This window comes from Microtus pennsylvanicus, chromosome 20 (genome assembly GCF_037038515.1).
Source record: "Microtus pennsylvanicus isolate mMicPen1 chromosome 20, mMicPen1.hap1, whole genome shotgun sequence".
Taxonomy (NCBI): Eukaryota; Metazoa; Chordata; class Mammalia; order Rodentia; family Cricetidae; genus Microtus; species Microtus pennsylvanicus.
In genome coordinates this window covers 28,240,319-28,268,063 of record NC_134598.1, presented here as the reverse complement: position 1 = coordinate 28,268,063, position 27,745 = coordinate 28,240,319, and positions in this window count along the sequence as shown.

The following is a 27,745-nucleotide window of genomic DNA, read 5'->3' as shown; positions in this document are numbered from 1 at the left end:
TTTTCTCTTCTTTTGCACAGGCTCCCCATGACACCATCTGCCATAAGGTGGCACAGGCAAGAGGACTTTTGCCAAAAGTCAAATACTCTAAGCTACCTAAAGCTAAATTTTTTTTTTCAGCCTCAAAAACTGTAAAATAGCCGGGCGGTGGTGGCGCACGCCTTTAATCCCAGCACTTAGGAGGCAGAGACAGGTGGATCTCAGTGAGTTTGAGGCCAGCCTGGTCTACAAGAGCTAGTTCCAGGACAGGCTCCAAAGCTACAGAGAAAAATCAAGAAAGGAAACAAACAAACAAAAACAAAAACCCTGTAAGCTAAATAAATCTCTATAATTACATAACCTAAGATGTTTTGTTATAGCAAAGCAAAACAGACTCTACTGAGAACTGTTTTTGTTTGTTTTTGAGGGAGTAGAGATAAGAAGGTAGTCTTGGCCGCTCAATCCCTCCACTCCTGGTAGTTCTACCACATCTTTATTAGTTACCTGAGCGACTTCAGGAAGACGTTGCTCCCTCCTTCTCGGTCAGCATCCTGCTCTGAGTGTCTTTTCGGTTCTCTCACGCATCTTCTAAACTTTTGTAAATTTCCTCTATGCTGTCAAGATTATTAGCTTTTCCTTTCTGTTCTCTATTTGTAAATAACTATACCTTCTTTGCCAGCAATTTGTGAGCTAATCTATGGCATTTGTCCTGGGGGGGATTTACACAGTGTTGTTTCTCACAGTGTCTAGTAATGTGTTAGTTATCACTATGCTCCTGTTGTATTATTGTGTGTATGTATGTGTGGTATGTATGTGTGTAGTACGTGTGTACATGTGCCTGTGTACGTGTGGTGTGAGTGTGGTATGTGTGTACATGTGCCTGTGTGTGAGTGTGTGGTGTGTATGTGTGTGGTATGTGTGTACGTGTGCCTGTGTATGTATGGTGTGTGTTTGCAGTGTGGGCGTGGTGTGTGTGTATGTGTGGTGTGTATGTGTGTGGTATGTGTGTACGTGTGCCTGTGTATGTGTGGTGTGTGTTTGCAGTGTGGGCGTGGTGTGTGTGTATGTGTGGTGTGTATGTGTGTGGTATGTGTGTACGTGTGCCTGTGTATGTGTGGTGTGTGCAGTGTGAGCGTGGTGTGTGTGTGTATGTGTACATGTGTATGTGTGGTGTGTGTTTGCAGTGTGAGCGTGGTGTGTGTGTGTATGTGTACATGTGTATGTGTGGTGTGTGTGTGTCTGGTGTGGTATGTGCTTGTGTTTGCATGTGTGTGGGTGCATATGTATGCCCATGCCTGTTGATGTCAATAGGCTCCTTTGGCTGCTGTCTACCCCACATATTGCTATAGTCTAAGCTCCGATTCTCACATTTGCAGAGCGAGCTTTTTACCCACGGAGCCATCTCCCCTCCTTAACTGTGTGTGTTTTTTTTTTAATGTTGTTTGTCTTTCTCATGTCCACATTTTTTCTTTTCCCTTCCTTTTTTATTTTTCTATTCAGTTAATGATCCGATTTTTAAGATTCCCCTCCCCCAGAAATTTCTTCTGAGGCAGCTTCAAGAAGAGTGTGGGCCTCTCCCGCTCTGTCTGTACCACCCTCTGTGCCTGCTCCGTCTCCACAATGACTCATCGTGGCCTTCCCTGATCATCTCCGTCTACTGTGATCCTCATTTCCCGTGCCCTTGCTGCTGTGGGTCATGCTCACACAGTCCACAGGAGACTTCTTGCTGCTGTACACTTATATTTATATTCTCGTCTCTCTGTATATGTGTCTCTCGGTGTGTGTACACACATGTATGTGCATGGGGGTTGTATGTATTCATGTGCCTGTATACATCCCCACAGAGGTCAGAGGAGCATGCCGGGGTCCTCTATTGCTCTTTGTCTGCTTCCATGAGACAGATTCCATCACTGAACTTAAGGCTCACTGTTTCAGCTACGGAGTCACCCCACCGAACCCCTAAAATTTGCTTGGTCCTACGCCCCACAAAGTGCTGGGGTTACACATATGCTCTGCCACACTTACCTTCTCATGAGTGTTGGGGAGTGAACTCAAGTCATCATTCTTGCTTAGTGAGCACTCTCGTTCACCGAGCCATCACCCGGCCCCTGAACTCTTTAAATAACACGTCAGTGAGCTTTAGGTTGGAAAAGAGAATAAACACATGCATAATCTACCAGCCTTATCTGAAACCCCAGAATAGTTTGCCTGCTCTGAAATTTCTACATACATAGTATTTTTCATAGCTCACATTTGAAAAATGCACACACACACACACAGGGATCAGCTCAGAATGACGATCAGATGGGGACAGAAAGATTATACGATTCAGAGGTATGGGGTGTCTGCAGCGGTAAATAATGGTAACAGTACTTACCAGACATGACAGAGCTATTGCACACACAGCAACTCTGGCTGCAGACACAAGACCTGTAAAAGATCAAGCCATCCAAATTCCTAGCATGGCGGGACGGGCTGCTGGAAAGTAAGTTCTGAGGCTTTTAGAGACTACTCAAGCTCCAGTGGATGGTCTGACACCAGGTACATACAGAATCCATGTATGTACGTACTCCTGGTAGGTTATTCCGTCCCCAGTGATCTGCCCCAAACTTTAAATGGACTCAACAAGTTGTATGTACATACATACACACACCACACACACACCACACACACCACACACACACCTATATTGATATCCTATAGATGTATGTGTATATATACAATACTTATTATATATATAATATTTAAAACAAATTAAAAGCACATGAACTTGAAGTAGATAGTGGTAGGAGAATAGGGGAAGGAGAGCTGAATGGCTGGATGGGAGAGAGAAGGGGTGGTTTTGAGCAAATGTATTATATGAATGTATGAAATTCTTAATAATAAAGAAGATACCTTTGGCACACTTGTTTTTTCTATGCTTTGTTAATATCAGAAGATATAATGCTAGCCCAAACATCTGTTTAATCCATGTTAGGTTAAAAAAATAACTTTAATCATTATCATTTTCCGCTCTTCATAAAACAATACTGTGAAGTAGATATTATCGCTCTCTCATTTGAGGTGAGAAATGGAGATTTTAAGAAAGAGGGAAGCAAGCTGGGTGGTGGTGGCGCACGTCTTTAATCCCAGCACTCGGGGAGGCAGAGGCAGGCGGATCTCTGTGAGTTCGAGGCCAGCCGGAACCAAAAAGCTACAGAGAAACCTGTCTCGAAAAAAAAAAAAAAGAGGGAAGCAGAGAACTGGTGTGGTGGCCTGCTTAGAGACAGCCTTTCCGTGCCTTTTAATCCTATACTTGGCCATCTCTTAACTACCTCACCGATAAAATCAAATAAACACAATAGCATAAATACACAATTTAATCTGTCTATATAAATCCTTCTGTCCCCAGGCTTCAGGGGGGGAATGTTTTAGTTTAAATCTTGGGTGTGCTTTTAATAATGTTTAAGACTAGCCCTGGATGTTTGGTTGCAGGATTGCTATATCTTCCAGTACTGGGCTGTGAGGATGACGTCTAGAGATGCAATAAATCCTGTTACATAAAGGGAAGTTGTGATTTCCAAGGCTCCGGGGCCACAGCTAAGGGGCAGCCATGCTGTTTCTAATTGCTTTGCATCCTTTTCTTTCTTGCTACATTTTAGGTCAGATGATTCGGCTTACAGCATTCAAAACTCTATTAATTATGGGATTTTATGACAGGGTTATGCAGTATCTGTTTGCCAATTGGGAAAGAAAGATAATTATACGTGAATGTAGGTCACGTTTAAGAAACTCTTTCAGGCCTGTGGGAACCATGTTTCCTTACAACTCAATGTTAATGACATTGTGGAGGATGAAGCTTTACCGTGTGACCCAGTTCTTTGGGTGGAGATGGTGTTTTTAGCGGGTGCCCTTAGGAAGAGCGACTGGCTTGGCTTCCTGTGGGGCCCCGGTCAGTTGTTGCTGGAGAGCTGGATCCTGTTGGTTCTCCAGAGCTGATCAACGTCAGTGGGGGTGGCTGTGGGCATATTTCCCCGGTGAGGTATCACTAACATCACTCTCTCAGCTCCTTCAAAACTTTGCCTACTGATTTTCTTTCTTTCTTTTTTTTTCTGGGAAGATTTTCATCTTCTATGTAGGTGTTTCATTTTTTTTTAACCTTAAAAAATTGTTGATGTTCAGACTTTCAATGTTCTGGATTTCCCCACCCCGGAGTTCTTTCAATTTCATTTTCTCAAGTAATGAATCTAAATACTAAGAGTGAGGTCTGAGGAGATATCCCAGTCAATAAATGCTTGCCTTGCTTGCAATCCCCGAAAGTACTGGAAGGCAGACTCCTGGAACTCATGGTCAGATCACCACATTGGTAAGTTCCAGGCCATCACATGACCCCCTTGCTAAAGGAATTCAGTAGTGCCTCAGTAATGACACCCAGGTTGTCCTCTGGTCTAAACATGCACACACACACACACACACACACACACCGTGTACATAGATACCACATACACAGACACATACAACACATACCTCACTCAAACCACACTCACACATACACCACATACACACATACCACACATATGCACATACACATATACATACACACACAAACAGATGCACTAGACAAACAATATACACACACATACACACATATACACTCATTACACATATATACCACACACACACACACCACATATACATACACACATACATGCATACACATATACCACATACACACCACATACATATATCACATACACACCCCCAACGTACAAATATACACATATAGCACACAGACATATGTCACCTATATATATATACACATAAACACACCACATGCTACATACCCACACACCATACCCACACACCACATATACACATACAACACACATGCCACATATATACACATATACAGACACACATACACACCATATGCACAAATACACATATACACATACCACACACATATACATACACACCACACACACACCATACACACACACATACACATACATAATCCACAATCCCCCGAACATAAGCAGTTATGTGCTTATTTTAACATTCCCAGTATCTCTGCCGTGCCTAACTAATCTTTTAAATTAAAGCATTAGACTTGCTATTTCCAAATCTCTGCCCCATCCCAGTCACTCTAGTCTTCAGCCCCAGGGAAACAGATGCAGGAGAATAACAGACAGCTGAAACTCGATTTCACGGTACGGGAGGAAAATGCTCTTTAGTGGCTCAGGTGAGTGTTCTGCGTGGTGTATGATTTCACATGAGCATCAGCAAGCTAGATCCACAAGTCTAATGTGCTGAGCAAGGTTTTGACACTGTAATTTGGATGATTTAGTGGTCTAACCGGTGCTGGGTTTAGGAAAAAATTGCTTTCATGAAGGAGGAAGGGGGGGAAATCAGATTAGTCTAAATTTTAACTGACAACTTTAACTCAGCTGGGATTTTTGTCTGAAATGTTTCTAATTTCGGGTATTTTTATCTCAGCCGTTTATGTGCATCTGTAGATAGCGTCAAGCTGGGCATTGCTAATATGTAAGATCTGGGATGGGGAAGGAGATAAGGAGGTCAGCTTTAGGGGCCTGTCTTATTTCTCGGTGACTGAGGGCGGTGACGTGCATGCAATTAGCAGAGTAGTTTCACCGGGTCTCTCTTAAAGGAAGCCTCATGGTTTTCTTCCTCTCTCCTGACATCTCCCTGAAACTCTCATGCTGTTTATGGACCACAGTAAAAACTCACAGAAATCCCTAGGGTCCAGATGCATCTCTTCGCCCAGTCTGAGCCCCTGCAAAAGAATCCTGAGCAGAGTCTATAAACTATAGTTACTCATCAGCCCACGGAGGCTGTTAATGTCCACTTCAGAGTTCTAGGTGATGCGCGAGCTGGTGGACTCCTTGGGGTTATGAACTTTGTGTGAAGAAGGAAGTCTGAGATCGGCATTGACCAATAGGTGAGCTGAGCCCCAGCAATCCAGCTGTTGTTTGTCTTTGGGGTGTAGTATGTTTAGCTAAGGCTGTTGACTATAGCTCTAAATAGGTGTCTCTTGCTAAGTCTTTACGGCAAAGATGCAATCTTCAAGCCATGGGCACCTTAAGAAATACTTCAATTGTTCTTGACACTCCCGAGGCCTCAAAGCAAAAGGAAGATTTATTTTTTTTTTTAAAGAGAGATTTATAAGATACCCAAGAAAGAGCACAGAGACACAGCCTTCACCAGGCTGGGCAAGTTTACAATTCAGGATGGACAGGAAAAAGAGGTCAGCTTTAAAGACGTGCCTAATTGCAAAATCATTCAGGTAATAGGTCTGCCCTAGTGATTTGTGGGTAGTCAGTCTTTTATTTTAAGGTTTTAAATTTTCTAATTGAAATATATTTACATCGCTTTCCTTCCCCCTTTCCTCCCTCCAGCCCCTCCTAGCTGCCCTCCTTCAGATCCTTCCATGCCCTCAACTCTTGTGCTGATAGCATCTCTTTCTTTGGTTATATCTGTGATTGTGGGGAGTCATTTTTAAATGTCGGAAAAGCCAGACTTGTAGTAGAGGAAAGATGTGGGTTGGTTGGTTTTGTTGTGTTACCTCAAATTATTTTTCACCCTCTTAGGGCAGTGGTTCTCAACCTGTAGGTCGCAAGGAACTTTGGGAGTCAAATATCAGAGAGCCTGCATATCAGATATTTACAGGACGGCTCATAGCAGCAGCAGCAGCAGAATTACAGCTAGGAAGCAGCTGTGACATGATTTCATGGTTGGGGGTCAGCCTAGCATGAGGAACTGTGTTCAAGGTCCAAAGCATCAGAAAGATTGAGAGCCACTGCTCTCGGGTGGGTGGTTAGGACGTGTGGGTGAACATAGGTACTAAGTATTTCAGAATAGAAAGAAGTTGTCCCCTGGGTTGCCAAAGGTGGATCCGAGCGAAGAGACAGGCTTATCACCATAAATAAATTCAAAGTCTGATTAGTAAGGGGGCGGCGAGTGGGTGGAGGGAAAGTAGACACGGGATTGGCATTTACTCGACTCCTACTCCGTGCCTCGCACTTTGTTAGAAGCCTTTGTTCGTTATTTCATTTAATCCTCACGAAGGCCTAAAGGTTTTTATTATCTTCATTATTATAAGTAAGGAAGCTGAAGAGAGAGGTTGAGAAAATCGCCTCAGGTTACGTGAAAAGCCTATGGGGGAAGACATTTTATTAACTCAGCCGGCTAACTGAAACATAATGCTTTTCCTAGTCTATCACAGGTAGGTACTATTTCCACGTCTAGCTCCTAGTGAGTGCTATTGTTCTTTAGATGTTAAGGTCACCTTAACTCTTCGTGGTTATGGCTGATTGAACCACCCTGTTTTACAGGACGTTGCGGAACCTTGGTAGCCACAGTCACTGATGTGAGATTTGCTCATTTATTCAGCGCACACCTGCTACCCGAGAGGTAGCGTACTAAGGACTGGTACTGTGTCAGGTGTTGAGAGAGATGTGATTCCTGTCTGTGTGACACCCTGGTGGTGACTGTCCTCACTTGCTTCTGCTCACTCTTTCCACGCAGGGGGAGAAATGCTGTCACTTTCAGTGAGTGGGACCAAATGGAACCCAATTCCAGGTAGCAAGGAATGAGATAGACAGATAAATGTAATATTGTGGCTATATATGTATGCATAGTATTAGGAACTGGACCTGCCCTTAAATCATGACAAAGCTGGGGGCAGGAGAGATGGCTCAGTGGTTAAGAGCATTGCCTGCTCTTCCAAAGGTCCTGAGTTCAATTCCCAGCAACCACATGGTGGCTCACAACCATCTGTAAAGAGGTCTGGCGCCCTCTTCTGGCCTTCAGGCATACAGACAGAATATTGTATACATAATAAATAAATAAATAAATAAATAAATAAATATTTTAATAAAAAAATTAAATCATGACAAAGCCCAAATGAGGAGGTCACCTTCCCTTTCTGTTACATCTGAACTGTTGCTTTTTTTGTCTTCCTTCTAAGAATTTCTTTTCCTAGATGTCATTGGTACCAAGAAGGGTAGAGGAGGGCACTTCAGTAGAGGGGTGTCATCTCTGCTTGAAGGGGCAATGTTTTCAAGAAAGGAAACAGCATTTTCCTCGTTCAAATGTCACATGGTTTTCATCTGTGGTGTCCTGAGAGACATACAGTTCAAAGTGAAGTTTTCAGGTGATCGATTTGATGAAGCTGTGTATCAAATCATGCTATTTTTGAAAGTCCATAAGCATGAAGAAAATTATGTAGAAAGAAACAACACCACAGACAGAGGAAGGGTCTGATAGCTCAGAATCAATTTAATTTTATCCATGCTATTATAATAATCTTCTTAGAAAATGTATTAATGCTATTCTTATAAAAAAAAAGCCCACAAGATGTAAACCTAATGAAGACCAGATAGATACGCTTGTGATACCCCAGGAAGGAGAGAATGGCTGACCTGCAGTAAGATGGGAGACAGCAAGTCCCAGGGCCTGAGAACAAAGGCCCTAGTTCTAGAAGGTTTGGGCTTGAATGTCCCCTCTCACACTCCTCAGCTTTGTGTCGCCTGGATACATGACCTAACTTATCTTTGTCATAGCTATTTCCTCCACAAATAGAACAGCACCTACCTAATGGTCATTAAATGGCTTAGGTTATGGAACTGCTTGATTATTGATAGTCAGCCCTCTATAAATATTAACTGCTATTTCAGGGAAGCAAACAGGATTGGATTTGGGGCAATGGAGCAAAGGAGTAGATTTTTAAGACAGTGGTGGACACCTGACTGATGCCGACTGTCTTGGAGGCATCATTCAAATCCCATAATTCTTTGACCATGCCTTCAACTGTGTAACATGAGGTCATGCAGGGAGAACATTGCAATGACTCTGGTAATTCTATGACAGGTGTGTAACTTGGAGCTAAGGGTCACAACCCTTAACCTCTCTGTTCAGTTCTATGATTAGTGGGCTGGCAAGTGCTCATCCTTTGGGCTTACATTTTTCTCTTGTAAACAACACGATGACGTTACATATTTTGACACACACCAAACGGCCCTTCTCCTCTCCCCTGTTCACCCTGTTTTACTTCCAGCCACGGGCCAATCTACTTCTCTGGAGAATGTTGTAGAAACTCAGACAAGTCCAAAGAAAGACTTTCTAACTCTTTGGCGCTGCTTGTATGAAGGTACAAAGATGAATTCCACTCTGGGGTGGAAGTGAGAGCAACATACCCTGGGACAATCTTGGTACACGGTAAATATGTATTATTCTCATTGGTTAATAAAGAGCTGACTGGCCTGTAGCTGGGCAGGAAGAGATTGGGCAGGAGAGCCAGACCAGGAGGGCGCAGGGAGGAAGAAGGGCGGAGTCTCTGGAGTCTCAGGAAATCATCAACCAGACATGGAAGAAGCGGCATGGAAAATACATAGATGGGGTGAACCAGCCTTAAATTGGGTTAATTTAGGTTACAAGAGCTGGTTAGTAACAAGCATAACCATTTATAATTAATAATAAGTCTCTATGAGGTTCTTTGGGAGTGGGCTGGCGGGACAGAAAAGTCCACCTACAGGGACACCCTGGCACACTGCTTAGTGTTTTCATTATTTTAATACACAACAAGAAAGCAAAACGCATTGAACACATTAGCATTTAGACACTGTAGAGACAATTCCACATGGTTGTATTTTGAATAAGCAGCTTCTACCGAGTTAGTACTTTCCTCTTGTCTCTGAGTTTTCCAACCCTTGAGTCATTTTGAAGATGTGGCACCTTATTTACTTCAGGTCATGGGGCATTGGTAGAGGATGCTTAATTTTGATGTTACCCTCCTCTTTCACCCACTGGCTCCCTGTATGTTTTTCCATCAGAACCCTAAGTGGTGTTTGGATGGCGCCGTAGCTATTCATCTGTTCAGGGAATCCTTTGAGCCTTCCCTGGAGCTCTTCATTTGGGTTTTTATTGGCCTTGCTGTGGATCCTAACCCTGCCCAATGTCTGGACTGGCAGAAGTATACCGCAATGGGTATAACCTAAGCGTGAGCCCCACGCCTTGTCTCTGGCCCATACTCCAGTCATGGTGTCCTCTTGCTTCCTACATTAGGTGCACACTCTCTAGTTACTGATGCTCTGTTAAAGTTCTTTGTCAGCCCAGAGTTGTGTCTTTTTGGATTTTCCTTATATTGGGGTTTTTCTTATTCATGGATTGGGAGTTTCTTAATATAGCATAATAAAACTGAAACACGATTCTCAACTGAACATGTACTCCAATATCTTGTGAAACTCTCAAATGCACTCTTGAAAAATACTGCTTTATTGCGATAGAACCAGCATACAACCAACTACATCTACCGTGGGCGTATAATTGTGGATTTGATTTTGAGGCTTCTCCTCGCTAGGGACGAGCCTGTCTTTCTCCTGGCTTCTTCAGCCTGAGCCTCTCGGGGGGCCTTGCCTTAACACTCTTTAGTTACTTGCCTTCTGAAAGCCCATTTTCAATCCCTCTCAATCAGGCATCTTGTCTCATTACCCAGTCGAAATTGCTTTTGAAGGTTCTGCTGCCAAGCCCAGGGGGTATTTGTCTAACCTTTTAAAACGCAGATGCTTTCTGACATTTGCCCGCATTGGACAGTCTCTATTTTTTTGGAAAATTTTAACTTTTTCGGTATCCACAGCAACCATCTTCTGGTGCTCTCTGACTACGGATGGACATGGCCACTTATCATTGTCCACGTTCTGTTGGCCTACACTTCCCATTTGTTTACCAGCCTGGGCTAGCCCTGTCCACGCACCCTCCCCATGTGAGCGCCTGCACCCAGGCTGTTTAGTAATACTCAGTGCATGTTAACACGTTTCACGAAAGAGCTCCTCTTGAGACTTTCCTGATACTCAGATCCATTGACATAAATTGTTCTTTGGACCTTTCTACTCACACATACCGTAGGCATCTGAACTCAGTGCACTGAAAAATCCACTTCATTAAACTCCCACAAAAAAGTGGGAAGTGTCTCCTCTTCCTTGATTCCCTGGCCTAGGATGCATGTTTTTCCTGTGGGAGCTTGCAGAGTTGGCTGGGGAAAGGCAATATGAATGCTGGGGACTTGGGGTGGGGGCGGGAAGCACCAACAAGCCTGTGCAGTTTCTGTGAGCTTTGTATAGCAGAGTAGCAAGGGGCTCGCTCTGGCGGGCGGTGCTGCACAGCTGCTGGAGAACGGACCCCAGGAAGATAAAGTCCTTGTTACCAGCAGGGCTGAGAGATGAAAGAGCTTTCAAACAGCAGATTAGCATAGTGAAGGGGCTGCCTGCTAACTTCTACAAAGTGGAGACTTCACCCTTTCCTATATTCAGAACACGTGGGGATTGCCCGTGTGCCGGGAGAAGCCCCAGTGTATAGACAGGCGGGGGCCTTGCTTCCACAAACTTATATTCCACCCCCTCCCCAAATTAGACAATGACTGCGCCAAACACTAACAGAAGTATGTTTTTAGAAAGAGATAAATGCTACAAAGAAAGAATAGAACGGATTAGAAAGTGTTAAGAGGCCAAGGGGCTCCTTTGACAACATTGTGAGGGAAAAGGTTTCAGGGGTGAGGCATTCAGGCAGTTTCGGTGGATAGATGAAGCTTTTTTTCTTTCCCTCAGTTCTGTAGAAAAAGGCTTAACCAAAATCCCAGCATTTGAAAGAACCCATAGGGCCTTGGGTTCATTGGAATCTCTCCTGTAGAGCTGGGACAAATGTTTGCTTTACTTTCTTCAATATTTTAGATAAGATGCTTATTAAACTCTTCTTCCTGACTTAAATGTTGTGTTTGTGTGTTGAGTGCCAGGGAAACAGAAAACTCCTAGCAGAGACCCTTCTCTGGGGCATCTGGGGTGAGAGGGACTTGGAGAGAAGCATGGTCCCTTCCTTATGGATGACAGCACCACCAAACCCTCCGACCTTTCCAACATGCAAGGATGAGACCCAATGCGCTTGCCTTGTAAGTGGCATTCTGAGTGTTTTAAGAGATATTGGGTTTGGGATCCTGAGTTATGGAAACACAGTCACATAAAGATCTTCCAGTAGGAGAAAACAAACGATAGCAAAGGAAACCAATCAACAAGTGTGGTGCTCAGAAATGGTAAACACTGTTAATAAAGAGGGGAAGGGAGCTGGAAAGAAATGAAAGAGACGCAACTTTAGAGAAATGAGCATCTTCTAGAAGCAGGTGTTTGTTTTTTATTTGTTTGGGGTTTTCCCCCATTTATTTATTATTTTTATTAACAAGTATTAACTGTTGCAAGTAATGAGTTTTAATATGACATCTCCACCTGAGCATATACTATACTTTGATTATATTATAATCCTATCCCCTCCCATTGCTTGCTTATCCCCCTCTTCCACATTTACACATTTTCTCCTTCTCACATTCATGAAACATTTTCTTCCCTTAAACATCATCTATGAGAGAAATAGGGAACTCCTGTCCTTGTGAAACTTCTGTTAACACGACACAGCCCATCTACTTTTCATGCAAATGACACGGTTTTATTCTTTTTTTTTTTTTTTTTTGGATTTTCGAGACAGGGTTTCTCTGTAGCTTTGGAGCCTATCCTGGAACTAGCTCTTGTAGACCAGGCTGGTCTCGAACTCCCAGAGATCCGCCTGCCTCTGCCTCCCGAGTGCTGGGAGTAAAGGCTTGCGCCACCATCGCCCGGTGGTTTTATTATTCTTTATGACTGAATATGGCCCCATTGTGTCCATATACACCATGTATTCTTTAACCATTAATCTCCTGATAGACACCTAAGATGATTCCCTGCCGTGGGACAATGGTCCGTACCCTGTCACTTGTATTTTAAAGAATCGTTAATTGGCCTGTAGTCAGGTAGGAAGTATAGGTAGGGCGACCAGGCAGGAAGTATAGATGGGGCGACCAGGCAGGAAGTAGAGGTGGGGCAATGAGAATTCTTGAAAGAGGGAAGTTTCTGTCTGCAGTCGTCACCCAGACACAGAGGAAGCCAGACACAGAGATAACAAGATGTAACTGCCTTGCCAATAAAGGTACCAAGCCACGTGGCTAACACAGACAAGAATTACAAGCTAATATAAGTTATAAGAGTTAAGAAGAAGCCTGAGCTAATAGGCCTATCAGTTTATAATTAATGTAGACCTCTGTGTATTTATCTGGGCCTAAATGGCCGTGGGACCTAGTGGGACAGAAACCTGGGTCAACAATTCCCCAGGCCGGGCTGTTGTGAATAGCATCATGACAAACACCCGGTGTGCAGATGTCTCTGTTGTGAGCTGACCGATCCCCTCAGGCAAACACCTAGGAGTGGTGCAGCTGCATCACACCGTCATTCTGTTTTAAAATTTCTGAGGAAAGGTGAAAAGTAATTGTAGAAAATTATTCTCAGGTGTGTGACTTTTGTTTATGCTGCATTTGTTTAACTCTGTGAAGCTGTGATTCTTTGCCTGTCTAAAATGCTTGATGGTCTAATAAAGAGATGCAGGGCCAATAGCAGAGCAGGAGCAAAGATAGTTAGTCCTCCAGACAGTATACATAGAAGGAGAAATGTGGCGGAAGGAGAACAAGAGAACAAGGAAGGGAGGATGTCAGGGGCCAACCACTCAGCCACCCAGCCAGTCACGGAGTAAGAAGGAAAGTAAGATATACAGAAGTAAGAAAGGTAAAAGCCCAGAGGGAAAAGGTAAATAGGATAATTTTAAAAAGCTAGTAAGAAACAAGCCAGGCTAAGGCCAGGCATCCATAATTACGAATAAGCCTCAATGTGTGATTTATATGGGGGCTAAGCCCCACCCCCCAAAAAAGTAAAAATCCAAAAGAGCAAAAACCTTCGCACAACACTCAGGGTAGAAAGAGAGGTCCGGGCCCAGGGAAGGGGAAGTTTAGAGGAGGAGCAAGTGGGAGACTCCAGGGATCAAATGGAGCCTTCACTGAATGTGGGCTAGGCCAGTGTGGCTGGCTCATGGCACAGCGGGATGAGTGATGAGGCCAGCTCAGCAAAGACGTGGCCTCCTATGCCGTGGAAAGGAGCTGAAATATGTTCTCCCTTCAGAGGGAAACCAGGGAAAGCCTTGAGTCAGGGGAGTGACGCGATGTGGAGCAATTAGCCTTTCAACAGGCGCCCTGACCGTTCTGTGGAAAATGGAAGCAAGGGCGTATTTTAACTTGGAGTGGTTCCCGATGCAAGGAAGCATTGGACAAATAGTTCTTGGTCGGGGGGAGTCATCAACCTATCACGCGTTAAAATGGACAGCTCTGGCCTTTAAACGAGCTCTTTTCTTGTTCCCCAAGAACAATGCCATTCAGAACTTGCAATGGATGTGACTCGGTGTTCCCAAGACCTGGGAACAAAATGTTTCTTCAAGTCAGAGGGCAGGGAGTCTGTTCGCCGGAGGTATGATCTGTTCAGCGAAGGAATAACTTTCCACTCCTTGACTTGGCTGTTTATATCATTTAAACCTTTTTACAGATGTTACAAACATGACATTTAGGTTAGAAAGGAAAGGCCCTCTGTCCTATAGACTTCAATGTCAACAGAAAATGATTTCCCAAGTGTTTTCATTGTTCTCAATAAACCAGTGTCTTAAAAAGTATGTGCTCCATTCTTCTCCTGGAGATAAGGTTGATAAAGAGTTTCTGTGTCGCGTGTTTAGTTTTGTTGGAGAAGAGGGAGGTTAAGTATAAAATCAAGCCTTGTTGCCCCGAGAGAGAAAGGCTAAGAAAACGAAGGCACACCTAGCATCCTTGCTGATGGACGAAGAGTGCTCAGTAGAGATGCCTCTGTCTCATCTCCTTCCTTCCTCTGAAGTCCCGTGACTCCTGGCCGTTACGATTTTTCATATGAAGTAGGGAAAGCGAACTAAGAGTTGTTACTGTTAAAGAAAGACAGAAATCATTGGTTCTTGGTTGTCGCTGTTTTAGGTTTCTTCTTGAAGATGCTTGCTCTTAGAGAATGCATAATGCCGGCCGGGGAAATTTCTGCTTTCGATTTTCAAATGACCCCACAGGTATTGAGACAGAAGCCCCCTAGAGAATGTTTTGAGAGGAATACGAGCTTTGAAGTGAGAGCCTGGAAGTCAAGTTCTGTCCTCAACGTTTTTGCCGTGTGGCTTTCCGCACGTCACAGAGGTCTGTCCTCAGGAAATGAGGCAGGGGAGTTGCTGGCTCTGAAGCACTTTGAACATACTGGTGGCTGGTTGTCCATTGTTTTGATTATCGCTCATTTTATTCTCTTGGCCAGCTTCTCCTTCTAAGGACAACCTTTTTTTCAGAGACGTGCTTGGGTTTCTGGTGTCATCTGTATTTTAGAAGAACATGTTCTAAGGACTCAGTTCAGTGTGGCGCACATCTAAAGTTTTGCAAGAACGAATATCTTATTAGGAGGTCCTGTGACAGGTATTCCTACACTTACTATAGCCTAGGTTGAAGAGTGAGCGTCAGTGAGTCAGAGCATCAGCCTGGAGTTAAGGAGTAGGGCTACTATATGTGAGGAAGATGATTTCTGTCAGGAAAAGCAAGGGAAAGTCTTCAAGGGAAGAGGTGACTCACTGGCTTGCCCAGCGTCAAAACAGACTGAGAAGTTGTCCCAGAAGTAGCCCAGTCTTCATGAAGCACCCGGCACCAGGCATAGGGGATCTGTCAGGAAGTACACACAAGCGTGTTCACCACCAGCGCGGACAGCATGTATGTATCTGGGGAGCATAGCAGCAGCCAGCATGTCATTTCCCAGTGTAGCTGTCAACAGGAGGCTGAGAGCAGGAAGGAAGGGCAGGTCCCCACAGGCCCATTGACAGGCACAGGAGAGAATGATAATAACTGTGCCTGGCAGCCAGGCAACAGCTAATCATGACCAGAAAAGCTGGCATGAGAAGTTGGGCTTTAGAAAACTTTCTTACCATTACTCCTTACCTGATACACACACCCATCCTCACCACAAACATACACATTCCCTTATCCCAAACACGCACATATACACACAAACATGTGCACACTCACACAGTGTATATGTATATACACACTCAACCCAAACATACACAACCTATATACAGATACAGACACATACACCCTCACCCCAAATACACATGCACACACACACAGACACACACCTACCCTCACCCCAAACACACACAACCCATATACAGATACACACACACATGCTTACACAGTGTATATGTATATACACTCAACCCAAAATACAGATACACACATATACCCCTACCCTCACCCCAAACACACACACACACACACACACACAGACACACACCTACCCTCACCCCAAACACACACAACCCATATACAGATACACACACACACATGCTTACACAGTGTAATGTATATACACTCAACCCAAAATACAGATACACACACATATACCCCTACCCTCACCCCAAACACACACACACACAAACACAGACACATACCTACCCTCACTCCAAACACACACAACCCATATACAGAAACACACACACACACCTCTGTTAAAAGTTATAGCTACTTACCAAGCCAAAACTTTAGCGTTAGAAGCCCTGTCTCAGTCCTGTTAGATCATTGGATGTTCACGTGCTCTGGAGCAAGTTTCTCAAACCTTCCGCAGCACAGGGCTTCTCTAGCATCCATCAGCAGAGAGGTGCTATGAGCAGGAAATGAGGGCACGTGCAGGAGGTGAGATGGGCACCGCTGAGCATGTCACGTGACATACACTCACTAAGTAGGGTACACGAAAATGGGACTAAGAGTCCAGTGCTGGAGCCCGGACTGGAGGGAAGATGCCAATTAGGCCAGAGAATGGGCAAACCTATCCAAATGCTGGATCTCAGGGGGCAGAGCTCATTATTTTGAAGTCTCCTCTGCCTGAGACTCGGGGTCGGTTCTATGGATTTGCACAGGGTTGGCCTCACAGCAAGCGGAGGTGTGAGAGAGTTGTTCTGGCATGGAAAGAAGTATGGGAAGCAGAACCACACATCTGCAGGCAGATCTGGAAGCCAGGTAGAGGTTGAGGCTTCAGGAGCAGCAAGGGATCCTACCGTGGACCTCTGAAGCCATGTGATGAAAAGTGCTGGGAGCATAGGGTGTCAGAGACTGAGTGGGGAACCCAGCTTTTATACTCTCTTCAGAGACCCCCGGCCCCTCTCTTCAATTCACCAGTGTCAACCTTGGTTGTCATTCTGACCATTTTAGCAAACAGTGCCTCCCCCCCCATATCTGAGTCAGCCCCCAAATCTTTACATTTGTGGCTGGACGGGTCAACATCACACCTCACCATTTTGAGGAGCAATGTGAGATTGTCCTTCAGTCTTGTCAAATGACCTATCTTTCAGAAGGACACATTCGAGTATGGGCAAGGGATCATCTGAGCCTCTAGAAACTACAAAATCAAAGCACTTCGTCAGGTGCTCGAGGGAGGTCAGCCTGGGGTAAATATTAAGTCTGCAGCAATAACTATCATGGAGGCCACTTCAGAAATTAACGTATTGCGGAAATCGAGGTCATGTGGCTTTCTGAAGTGCAAGGACAGGTGGCATACGGGCCCGATTTTGCCTTCAATTTCCCTTTGAAGTTAATAGGCCGGGCAGGTACTTATCTAATCACGGCATTTGGACCAGCGTGTTCCGCACATTCAGGACTTTGTAATGAGATGCAATGTTTATGTTCCAGGCTCTTCCCTACAGACTGCAAAAATACCCTTTGCTCAGCCTGCTCTAATCATTACAAGTGTCAACAGTCAAAGCTAATGACAGAAAGTAGGTTTATAGGGCAGTAACCTTGCCTGCTTGGCACAAAAGATCTATTCCCAGAAGGAAAAAAAAAAAGATTTAAACAATTATGTGAACCTCGGTGTAGCTAAGGGAGCGGTGTGGTTTGGGGATTTCAAAATCATGATTTTTTTTTTTTAAATCAGATTGAGCCAGCATTTAAACGTGTGAGCAGTGTGGGAAGACTGATATTATTTAAAAGCCTGAATATGGATTTCATTCTTAATTTTTTTTAAGGTCAAGCTTAGAGTCCCCCAAATTCTCCTCTGTGTGTTTGTGTGTGGGTCCATCCATCAAATCTCCCGGGACCCCCCCCCCCCATTTAGTTAAATTCTATGTTTTAAATATTTACTAAGCACTTTCTGGGTTCCCAGTGTTGACTTGGCTGTGGAGAGTCATAGACACAGAGTTATGGGAACTGAATGACAGTTCTCTGTGCATCATGAATTCCTGTGTTGTTCAGAGCCTGATTCCCAGACCCGGATGCTCAGTGCAGACCCTCCCAGAATGCACTGTCTAAGAATGATCTTGAAAACTTGTTAAGTATATAGTGTGAGGGTCCCAAGCCCAGAGATTCTGACTGGATGCACCCAGGAAGGTATAGAAGCATTGGGAGGATTTTCACTTTTATTTATTTGTTTGTTTTTTGAGACAGGGTTTCTCTGTAGCTTTGGAGTCTGTTCTGGAGCTCACTCTATAGACCAGGCTAGCCTCAAACTCACAGAGATCCACTTGCCTCTGCCTCCAGAGTGCTGGGATTAAAGGCGTGCACCACCACTTCCTGGCCACTTTTATTTATTTATTTTTTAGATTTATTTATTTATTAGGTATACAACATTCCTTCTGTGTATGCTTGCATGCCAGAAGAGGGCACCAGATCTCATTATAGATGGCTGTGAGCCACCATGTGGTTGCTGGGAATTGAACTCAGGACCTCTGGAAGAGCAGTCAGTGCTCTTACCTCTGAGCCATATCTCCAGCCCCCACTTTAATTTTTTTTTTAAAACTACAATGAAGCCTGGCGGTGGTGGTGCACGCCTTTAATCCCAGCACTCGGGAGGCAGAGGCAGGCGGATCTCTGTGAGTTCGAGGCCAGCCTGGTCTACAAGAGCTAGTTCCAGGACAGGAACCAAAAGCTACAGAGAAACCCTGTCTCGAAAAATCCAAAAAAGAAAAAAAACTACAATGATACCTTAATTTTTAAAAAGATATGTATGTGTGTGTGTGTGCACACGCGTGTGTGTTTATAAATGTATAAAATGCAGTGCCCTCAGAGGCTGGATGAGGGCATCAAATCCCTAAGAGCAGTGGTTCTTAGTCTTCCTTGTGCTGATACGGGTCCTCACGATGTGGTAACCCCCAACCATAAAATTATTTTTTGGTTGCTGCTTCATAACTGTAGCTTTGCTGCTGTTAGGAATTGTAATGCAAACATCTGTTTTGCAATGGTCTTAGGCAACCCCTATGAAAGGGTTGTTCAACCCCCAACGGGTCATGACCCACAGGTTGAGAACTGCTTCCCTAGAGCAATAGAAGGCAGCTGTGAGCCACTGGACATTGGTTCTGGAAGCTGAACTCAGGTCCTATGTAAGAGCAGTGTGCTTGCTGAACTGTAGAGCCATCCCCCAGGCTGGCTGGTCTCGAACTCACAGAGATCTGCCTGCCTCTGCCGGGCAAAGCCTGTGTCTTTCAAGCTGGGTTTCTGGTTTCTTTCAAGGCAATGTGGAGCCGACTGGCTCATCAGCTCTCATAAGTACCTGTTCTTTTTGTAATTTCATGTTTACACAACAACAGAAAGAGTGTAGGGGTTAGTGGCACTGGAATAGAGCATAAGTCAATTTTTTTTTTCCAAAAGCTGATCTTGTGTTTTGCCAAAAAACTGGAAGTGATCAAGTTTGAATAGGATTCTCACTGTTATTTTCTGTCACCTTTCGTTCTGTGGAAGCACAATTCTTGGTATAGATGTAACAGTTCCTCTCCTTTGTCACCCCCAGAAAGCTAATCCCTCTGCCTCAGGTGGCTGCACAGTCACTCCAGTGTAACCTTGGGGAGGGAACTGTTTACTCCAGGAGTGAACCTGGGGCTCTAGCTTGGAGCTCTGTGTAAGGGACAAGAAAACCCGGCAGAACCAGCTCAGCCACTTCGGACTCTAAACAAGCAATCCAATGGGAATAGGGACAGAGATTAGCATAGGACTGCAATTAAAGCTGGCTTTTCCTAGGCTGTCAGCACGTCAGGCTGAGCAGCGGCCTGAGAATGTTGCTCACATCCCAGGAGAGGTTGCCGGTTGCTATGCCAGTAAGGCAGCAAGGGGCGCTTGCTGTATAAAAACTGCTGTGGGTTTTTGTCTAATGTACCTAGCTTTTATCAAAACACGTTTTTCACACGCATACATGTACCTGCTAATGTGTAGATTTGTGGTTTCCCAAGTCCAAGAATAGGAAGACTAGAAAATCTAATGCCAAAGTCTTAGGAGAGGTAGCAAAACAAAACAACCTTCAAAGGTTAGTTTGTCTTGGGGCAAATGCGTGGGAAATACATGAGGAGGACAATTTAGTTAACAAATGTGGGGTGTAGCTGTAATGGTATCATTTTCATCTCTGTAGCACAAGCCTACGCTAATTTTTTTATATATATAAAGTTTTCACTATGATTATTTGGGAGACATGGAAGAAACAGACATCAGGATTTCTGCCCTTCACTATTTGAGGAGAAAAGACAAAGTATATATTATTGAATGGATAAATGAGATGTGCATTTAAAAAACCATTGAAGGGACAGGAGAGTTGCCTCAGCCTCTAAGAACTCTCATTGCTCTTGCAGAAGACTTGGGTTCAGCTCCCAGCACCCACACTGGGGCTCACAACCATCTGTCACTCCAGTTCCAGAAGATTTGGCACACTCTTCTGCCCTCTGCAGGCACCAGGCACACATGTGATACACATATGTACATGCAGGCAAAATAGTCACATACATGCTAATATAAATCTAAAAACAATGATGAAGACCCCGGATGAGTGAGATAAATATCAGCTTTAATGTAGAGAGAGGGTTTCCAAGAGAGTTGGCCTCTTGGGTCTGACAGGTTTGGGGCACACAGTGGAAAGTGGAGGTCACATCAACCTCAAGGCTTAACCCTCAGAGTCAATGAGTGAAGTGTGCTATCTTGGGGGCCTAGCTGCACTTCAGCTGAGGAACAGGGTAGAAGTGCTCATGGGAAGCCAGAAATGGCAGAGTCTGTGGGCTTGGGTAGAGAGCAAGTCAAGTCTCAAGTGAATGTGTGTGTTGACACGGGCGCAGCCATGTGGAGGATCTCAATGCCTTGGCCCCGTGGGAGTGGCAAAGACTTGCTTGGGCCTGGGTGAACATGTTTGTGGTATGTGCAGAAAGTGCAGCCTTCTGTCCTCCAGATGTTTGTGACTCAAAGACTGCTCCCTTCCAGAGACCACTCCTCTGGACATTGGTTTACCCTGCTCCGTGTTCGTATGTGTATATAACAGCTTTTCTGCCTTGTTTATCTGTGTGTAATCCTATCTCCCTGTTCAATTGTATAGGATAATGTATATAGTAAGCACTTGGAGCTTTCTGGATGCAACGGCTTCTCCATCAGAGAAAACCAGCACACACACACACACACACACACACACAAACACACACACAGACACACACACCACATCTTTTTCTTTCCCTTGAAAAATTTAAGTGTGTGATCCACATTGGGTTTTTACAGCAAGTGTGTTGAAGCTTGCTTGACCAACTCTTCTTGAATAACTCATTCCCTGTGCTGTTTAGAGGGTCTCAGATAAGCCCTTGGGAAGCTTGTCAGCTGGCCTGGTTGAGTAGCAGGATTTTATTTCCCATAGCCAGATGGCCATTTTAACACCGTTTTTGCTGCTGGGCTCCCATGTTAATAAAACTCTGAACAATATAATCTTTTCCAATTAACTTTGACCACGTGGTTTAATGACTTTTTACCAGGGGACTCAGGTCATGGTACAAATAGCCCTCTTTCCGCTCGTATGGGGGCTCCTCGGATTGCCTTGAAACTGAACGTGCCTAGGTGGTTCTGTACCTCCTCCAGCTCTCACAGCTGGGCTTCCTTACGGGTTTTGATTCCAAGAGACTGGGCTGGGGGAGCTGAGGGTACTGAAGGCATCTTGCTCCACCTCCTAAGAATGCTAAGTAGTTCCGGTGACCACAATGTGGTTGTCAATGTCCCATAGAGTGACTTAGCGTGAGAGTTGGGGAAACCAACACAGCTTTAAGCAGTGCCCACTTACTGTGTACCAGAACCAGAGGCCGGTGGTTTACGTGCATTTTGTTTTCTGATTGTCACAGTGTCCAAAATATGTCTTCTATTCTTTCCACCTTTATAGATATGGGTATTTAGGCTCCAAAAGGTTAACTTATTTGCCTAAAGCCATCTACCCAGTGACAGTCACAATTTGGTCCCATGGGCTGTTGAATTCTGGAACCTGCAGTTTAACCGTTATACTGGTTTAGTTTTATACAGAGACACTGCCAGCAAGCATCAAGAACAAACTGTATCTAGATATAAATAACACATAAATATGGGCGGACCTGGTTCACGGGCACAATCCTTTTGAGCTCCAAAGAATAAGTTAGCTTTGTGACTTTGACAGAAACAGAAGGCAGGTTGTGAAGTTTCTTGGGTAATTCTAGGTATTTGGACACCTGTTCAGCTATTCTGGGATTCTGTGGTGGGGGTAAGGGAAGACAGGGAGGGTGAGGTCATTATTGCAAAAACCATTTCCTGAGAGCTTGACTTCAGGAAATGCAGGAGCATTAAAAATACCCATTGTGTGGGAGCCGTGGTTGGACCATGACTCACATTTAACAATTGTGTCCATAGGTCATGAAGGATTGGGGGAACATAAGAGATATTCATACAAGGCTGTGCCTGTGGGTGGTTCATTATGAAGTGTTCAGTAGGTTGAGAGTCACGTTGCCATTTCAAAGGTGACATTTACCAGTCTTCATGGACACTGTGGGGCCAGACTTCTCCATTCACAGACTGATTTGCAATCACTTGTCCACCTACTAAGTACGAGAGCTTGCACGGTTTCCCTTAGGATATTCGAGAAAGAACCAAGCTTGTTCCCTGTCCTTTGTGGTGTCTATGAGGCCACCGGCAGGAAAGGGGGGCTGCTGTGTGAGTTTGCCTACAGCTTTGCTTTCATAAAGATATTTTCGTCACAAATAAACTTCCTCGAAATGAATCTGTCAACTTCCAGACCTTATTCCCAGCAAGATGTGATGGTTGGGAGAGGCGTGGCCTGGGCTCGGTGGGGACTTTTTTGGTCACTGTAAGAATGAAACTGGCTAGAGGGAACAGAAATCTTTAATTGAATGCTCATGTTTTTTGGAAATTTGCCCTGGGAATTTTTTTTTTTGGTTTATTACTAAAAATTTTTGTTTTATTCAAAATTGGTATATACTAAAGATACGAATGTACATATGTATAAAAGGCAGTAATAATAATCCCCTAGGAAGGCACCCCAAACCCAACTCCAGAGCAGCGTAAATACATTGCATCTACCTCTGCCTTCTTCCTCTGTCCTTCAGAGGAAGCCATTGCCTTGGAATTGTGCTTACTAGATACAGAGTGGAGGTTCCAACTCCTACAGCCTGTACATGGTAAAGGAAAGCCAAAGGATACCCAGAGAGGTAGCTTGGTAGCCAGGGTTCATGTCACTTGGGCAGGCAGACCCATGTTTGTGGCCGTGTTTATGTGCACATAGGTTCTGACAGGTCATGTGAAAACGTGGTGCCATGCAAGGGAGTTGAACATCTGCAGATTTGGGTATCTGGAGTGAGTTTGGGACCACGGATGACTCGGTAAGAGCGGGATGGATATGGAGAATATAGAGAGGAAGCAGGGTGACTCAGCAAGAAAGAGCACTTGCCGTGACATGGGGAAACTGAACTTAAACCCTAGAATTCATATAAAACCCTGGATGCGGTCACGTGTGTCCTTGTGATTTCAAAATCTGGGAAGACTGTAAACGAAAGAATCACTGGGGCTTGTTGGTTAGCAGCCTGGGGAAGAAGGAATAGGACCCTCCTTGGAAACCACACACACACACACACACACACACACACACACGCGCGCGCGCGCGCGCGCGCGTGCTCACTCATACACATACACACGGATACACATACATTCTATAAAAAAATAAACTATTTAGTAGATACTATTTAGGATTCTTATCTTGAATCCTTCTGAAAAATTCAAATAAACCCCACAAGTTAATAAATACCGTGTGATCAAAATAAACTTTGGATGGTTGAAATATCAGGATAACGAAAAACACGGAGAATAAAATATACTATCAATTATCAACTCTTTGGAGAGGCCATCGTTTTCTTTTTAAACTTTAAAGTGACAGAAAAAACCCACAAGAAACAAAGATTGGCAGATGCAGTTACGTAAACAATTGTAAATACTCGACCAACAAAATAACGGAGGCCAGCAGATGGGAGAGAATTCAATTGAACGTGACACCCAGGCTCTCATCTGCGGGGGAAACTCCCCTGAAGCGCTGAACACACCGGGCAAACTCTTCCCAGATCGCTGGCTGCGGTACTGGAGAAAGACAAGCTCCGGGTAGGAAGAGGACAGCCATTGGCCCTGTGCACAAGGAGAAGGTGCTGGCCTGTTGTACCGACTCTCTGGGGACCGGGGAGTTGGAATGGTGTTGCTAACTAGAGTTTTGTTTGTGGAGGTCGGGCCGCTAGAACTCAGGCGCTACTGAAGCACTCAGATACATCCCAGCGTTTGGAAAGAATTGTAAAACATTTCCCAAGACCCAGTCCCTCTGACAAAGAAATGACTGTTTCTGCTGGCCAGGGAGACAGTGCCTCCCAGAGATCTCACGGAAGATGGAGGGCACGCTCCAGAGACCTCGTATTTGGCAGCAGGCAGATCTTTTAGCGTGGCGTTCTTTGTATGGCGGTAACAGGGCAGTGGGTTCTAAGGACAATGGCACAAGACTCAAAACGCCGCATGGGGACTCAAAGGGAATGGAAGTTGGGAGGCTTCTGGCGAACCTCCCGTTACAGGCTCATTTAATATGTGGGGAAAAGAGAGGCGAGCAAGCAATTCATACAGCTGCAAAGGCAAACAGCGGAGGAAAACGGAAGAGTAGTCCCCTAACGGAAGCCTCAGGCTCCTTTCAGGGGCTCCCTCAGCTTCCGGCTTGCCTTTGAAGACGGGAGCTCTCCACTTTCTCTTCCTGATGCCACGCCTACTTCTTGGCGCTCTCCCTGATGCCACGCCCACTTCTTGGCGCTCTCCCTGAGGCCATGCCTGCTTCTAGGAGCTCTCCCTGAGGCCATGCCTGCTTCTTGGTGCTCTCCCTGAGGCCATGCCTGCTTCTTGGCGCGCTCTCTACGCCTTTTTGCCCTGAGGGGCCCTTATCCCTTTAGAATCATAAGCCAAATGAACCCTTTCTTCCTTAAGCGGCGTGGTTATGGCATTTTGTCACAGCGCCCCAAAGAAACTGATGGGATCAGTGACCCAGAGAGACCGCCCCCCCACTCCACAATGAAAAATGCAGCTGTATACGAACCAGGAAGAGTGTCTTCACCAGACGTTGAAGCTGCTAGAGCCTTGTCACGAGCTTCCTAGCTTCTAGAACTGTGAGGAAAAAAAAATTATATTTTTTAGACTATTTAGTTAGTCTATCATTATAGTCTATATTTAGTCTCTATACTGTTTATATACTATTTATAAGTGATTCTATTTGGTAGTCAAAATGGATTAAGACAATAGACAAAATGCTTTATACCATATACTATTTTTAGTCTATTATTATAGTATATATAGTCTATATTTAGTTTATATACTATTTATAAATTTAGTCTAAATTATTCTGTTATAGTAGTCAAAATGGACTAAGACAATAGATAAAATGTTTATGTAATAAATTATTTGACTGTTAAAATAATAGTAATAATAATAATAATAGCAATACTGTATTTATTCATTTAAAAGGTCTGCTAGGAAGACCGTGGGCTGTGGAGAAACACTTTTTCAGTATCCACTGAAGAACCTGAATATGGAGCCTTCCCCCAATGCCTTCCCCCAATGCCTCTGATGTCACTAGGATGTATAAGAGCTGTAGAGACCTGACAAGGCTTCCGGGGCCACCAAGTGCTGATGCTACCAAGGCCACCACCACCAGGTACGTGACTGCTGTTGGCACAATGTTTCGTTCATGTACCTGAAGTCCTCTCACGCCGACACTCACTCTGCTAAGTCCCATGATTGGCCCCCCAAAGCACACATCCTTGACTGCTCAGCGCCTCAGAGGTTTCTTGTTTTGTTTTCTTGTTCTGGGTGGAGTCTGTTAATTCAATTAGCATTACTGTCCCTGGTTCTGGACTTCAGATATGGAGGCTGTGTAAGAAAACATTCAACACTAACGTGGTTTACTGTTTAATTCCTCACTGTGCTCAAAGCTAGCTCATCTCTCCACTACTGCTGTCAAAAGCTTGGGCCGAACTCTAGACTGTTTTAGGATTAGATATTTTTAGGAACCGCCTTAAGTCCTTTTCTCTTGCAAACCAACCTCTAGTTGGCCTGACCCACAGCTGCTACTCATGCCCAGACAGGTCTGATTCTTTTGGTAGCAAAACCTGCTCAAGTGCAAATTGGGACCTCTGAAATGAAATAATTATTCTTCTTATGGAGTGCGATATGATATGGCCTTTTAATTTGACAGTGTTTCTGTATTTTACATTTAGAAAAGTCATAGATCAGCCTCCCCTGCCACCTATTGATTTCTTCTGTTACTCATAGCCCTTAATTTAACTTTCAGAAGTGTCTACTCTAACCATGTTTAAAGTATCCAAAAATTTGTAAAGAAAACATGAATAATCTTCTTTATCACATGCAACCCATTTTTATTTTCCTGAAAGGCAAATGCTAGTAGGGATGCTGCACGCCTAGGCTTACATGTTTACACATGCAGAATAGAGAAACATAAACGCATGCTCCATCTATAGAAAGGGATCATGGACATGGATGTCCAAATCATGGTACATATTCACATCTTTTCCCAATGCCAGAACAAACGAGAAACAATAAATTCACAAGGCACAGTGATTCAGCTGCCAGTAATTTGCTAAATGGCTCTACTTTCTTTGGTAGCTGGCTGAGGCAAACACGGGTTATTTTATTCCAATCTTAACGGTGTGTGTATGTGTGTGTGTGCGTGTGCGTGTACTCTAGACTAGCTAAAGGGGTAAAGAATGATGCAGTGGAATTTAGAGCTCCAGAGAAGCCTTTGAGGCAAAGCTGGGAAGCCAACAGGAATGCAGAGGATCCTTTGGAAAGAGTCTGGAAGAAAAAGTGTCTACATGGTTGCCACTGTAGCACTGGGAATCTCTTGCTGGCTTGTGGTATCGTGAGACATTGTTGTGGCTTACAGGCTTATGGTTGGGTCATACTACTGATTGGCTTTCTCCCTTGGCATCTTGCACAAGCTTCTCCTGCTACTGTGAGAGCCAGACCCCAGGGAAGAGGCTTGAGGGTCAGCACCAGCATGACTCCTCTGAGCTGTACCGAAGCTGTGATGTCTTCAGCGATAGGGTCTTACCTTCAAGCTTTTGGAGGTAACTGAGGGCAAGGACTATACCCTATATTGGGACACAGCTGACTATCAACTCAAGGAAGATTTCCCTTGCCTGTTAAACAGTCCATAGTTCCTAGGGGAAGTATTATCACTCTGGGTGGCATAATTTTACAGACAGGCAGACAAACACATACACATTATATGGTATTTTAAAGCAAGTTAATAAATGTCTCCTTAGGTTTTTTTTTTCACACATCCTTAATGCTTTTTATCTCCCCTTCCTTTTTTCTGTCTCCCTCTATGCCATCCTCCTTCCTCCTCCCCAATTAAGCTCTCCTACCACTGTGCCCCATTTAAGGCACTTGTATGCCAGTCATTCTACTGATTACCCTGTCCCCGTCCCATCCCCCCAGTGCCACAGTCCCTGCCTACTTTCCCGCCTGCTG